Here is a 3,219-nt window from a genome sequence, read left to right as displayed (position 1 = left end):
GAGAAGTGGTGTTTAGGTTGTGTGAAAATGAAGGGGTGAAGAAGGGTATATATAGGAGAGGGGGTGGGTAAGGTTCGATCAAGTGAGGGTGGGTTTGGGTGGGAAAGTGGTTTGAATTTGAATGGTGAGGTAGGTGGGGTTTATGAAGGATGGATGTGAGTGGTGAAGAGGAAGATGGGATTTGATAGGTGAAGGGTTTTTGGGGAAGAGGTATTGAGGTGATTGGTGAATGGGTGAAGAAGAGAGAGAGAGTGGTGGGGTTGGTGGGGGGGTCCTGTGGGGTCCACAGATCCTGTGGTGTCAAGGAAAAGTCATCCCTGCACCAAATGGCATTCAAAATCACGTTTTGAGCCATTTCTGGCGTTAAACGCCGGGCTGGTGCCCATTCCTGGCGTTTAACGCCAGGTTCTTGCCCTTTTCTGGCGTTTAACGCCAGTCTGGTGCCCCTTTCTGGCGTTAAACGCCCAGAATGGTGCCAGACTGGGCGTTAAACGCCCAACTGCTAGCCTCACTGGCGTTTAAACGCCAGTGGGTTCTTCCTCCAGGGTGTGCTGTTTTTCTTCCTGTTTTTCATTCTATTTTTGCTTTTTCAATTGATTTTGTGTCTTCTTATGATCATCAACCTACAAAAAACATAAAATAACAAAAGAAAATAGTCAAAATATAACATTGGGTTGCCTCTCAACAAGCGCTTCTTTAATGTCAGTAGCTTGACAGATGGCTCTCATGGAGCCTCACATTTTCTCAGAGCAATGTTGGAACCTCCCAACACCAAACTTAGAGTTTGAATGTGGGGGTTCAACACCAAACTTAGAGTTTGGTTGTGGCCTCCCAACACCAAACTTAGAGTTTGACTGTGGGGGCTCTGTTTGACTCTGATTTGAGAGAAGCTCTTCATGCTTCCTCTCCATGGTGACAGAGGGATATCTTTGAGCCTTAAACACAAAGGATTCTTCATTCATTTGAATGATCAGTTCACCTCTATCAACATCAATCACAGCCTTTGCTGTGGCTAGGAAGGGTCTGCCAAGGATGATGGTTTCATCCATGCACTTCCCAGTCTCTAGGACTATGAAATCAGCAGGGATGTAATGGTTTTCAATTTTCACCAAAACATCCTCTACAAGTCCATGAGCTTGTTTTCTTGAGTTGTCTGCCATCTCTAATGAGATTCTTGCAGCTTGTACCTCAAAGATCCCTAGCTTCTCCATTACAGAGAGAGGCATGAGGTTTACACTTGACCCTAAGTCACACAGAGCCTTCTTGAAGGTCATGGTGCCTATGGTACAAGGTATTGAAAACTTCCCAGGATCTTGTCTCTTTTGAGGTAATTCCTGCCTAGACAAGTCATCCAGTTCTTTGGTGAACAAAGGAGGTTCATTCTCCCAAGTCTCATTTCCAAATAACTTGTCATTTAGCTTCATGATTGCTCCAAGGTATTTAGCAACTTGCTCTTCAGTGACATACTCATCCTCTTCAGAGGAAGAATACTCATCAGAGCTCATGAAAGGCAGAAGTAAGTCCAATGGAATCTCTATGGTCTCATTTTGAGCCTCAGATTCCCATGGTTCCTCATTGGAAAACTCATTGGAGGTCAGTGCACGCCCATTGAGGTCTTCCTCAGTGGCGTTCACTTCCTCTCCTTCCTCTCCAAATTTGGCCATGTTGATGGCCTTGCACTCTCCTTTTGGATTTTCTTCTGTATTGCTTGGGAGAGTACTAGGAGGGAGTTCAGTGACTTTCTTGCTCAGCTGTCCCACTTGTGCCTCCAAATTCCTAATGGAGGACCTTGTTTCAGTCATGAAACTTTGAGTGGTTTTAATTAGATCAGAGACCATAGTTGCTAAGTCAGAGGGGTTCTGCTTAGAATTCTCTGTCTGTTGCTGAGAAGATGATGGAAAAGACTTGCCATTGCTAAACCTGTTTCTTCCACCATTATTGTTATTGAAACCTTGTTGAGGTCTCTCTTGATTCTTCCATGAGAAATTTGGATGATTTCTCCATGAAGAATTATAGGTGTTTCCATAGGGTTCTCCTAGGTAATTCACCTCTTCCATTGAAGCATCCTTAGTACTGCTTGGTGCATTTTGCATTCCAGACAGACTTTGAGAAATCAAATTGACTTGTTGAGTCAATATCTTGTTCTGAGCCAATATGGCATTCAGAGCATCAATCTCAAGAACTCCTTTCTTCTGATTAGTCCCATTGTTCACAGGATTCCTTTCAGAAGTGTACATGAATTGGTTATTTGCAACCATTTCAATTAGCTCTTGAGCTTCTGTAGGCGTCTTCTTCAAATGAAGAGATCCTCCAGCAGAGCTATCCAAAGACATCTTGGATAGTTCAGAGAGACCATCATAGAAAATACCTATGATGCTCCATTCAGAAAGCATGCCAGATGGACATTTTCTGATCAATTGTTTGTATCTTTCCCAAGCTTCATAGAGGGATTCTCCATCCTTTTGTCTGAAGGTTTGGACTTCCACTCTAAGCTTACTCAATTTTTGAGGTGGAAAGAACTTTGCCAAGAAGGCATTGACTAGCTTTTCCCATGAGTCCAGGCTTTCTTTAGGTTGTGAGTCTAACCATGTCCTAGCTCTGTCTCTTACAGCAAAAGGGAATAGCATAAGTCTGTAGACCTCAGGGTCTACCCCATTAGTCTTGACAGTGTCACAGATTTGTAAGAACTCAGCCAAAAACTGATGAGGATCTTCCAATGGAAGTCCATGGAACTTGCAATTCTGTTGCATTAGAGAAACTAATTGAGGCTTAAGCTCAAAGTTGTTTGCTCCAATGGCAGGGATAGAGATGCTTCTCCCATAGAAGTCGGGAGTAGGTGCAGTAAAGTCACCCAGCACCTTCCTTGCATTGTTTGCATTGTTGTTGTTTTCGGCTGCCATGTCTTCTTCTTCTTTGAAGATTTCTGTTAGGTCCTCTATAGAGAATTGTGCCTTAGTTTCTCTTAGCTTTCGCTTCAAGGTCCTTTCAGGTTCAGGGTCAGCTTCAACAAGAATGCTTTTGTCTTTGTTCCTGCTCATATGAAAGAGAAGAGAACAAAAAAAATGTGGAATCCTCTATGTCACAGTATAGAGATTCCTTGAGGTGTCAGAGGAAAAGAAAAGTAGAAGACAGAAGTAGAAAATTCGAACTTTATCAAAGAAGATGGAGTTCGAATTTTGCATTAAGGAATAGTGTTAGTCCATAAATAGAAGGATGTGA

At 42.9% G+C, this 3,219-nt stretch overlaps 1 non-coding gene across 1 annotated transcript; it reads left to right on the top strand.

Moving 5' to 3' along the window:
* The first annotated feature begins 2,391 nt into the window (after positions 1 to 2,391).
* On the top strand, positions 2,392 to 2,495 carry LOC130942792 (small nucleolar RNA R71). The gene has a single exon (XR_009071343.1). It is a non-coding gene; the product is annotated as a small nucleolar RNA R71 (small nucleolar RNA).
* Positions 2,496 to 3,219: the final 724 nt, after the last annotated feature.

Source organism: Arachis stenosperma, chromosome 7 (genome assembly GCF_014773155.1).
Source record: "Arachis stenosperma cultivar V10309 chromosome 7, arast.V10309.gnm1.PFL2, whole genome shotgun sequence".
NCBI classification, from domain to species: domain Eukaryota; kingdom Viridiplantae; phylum Streptophyta; class Magnoliopsida; order Fabales; family Fabaceae; genus Arachis; species Arachis stenosperma.
Note: the sequence above shows the minus strand (reverse complement) of the source record. Positions and strands in the feature narration are given on the sequence as shown.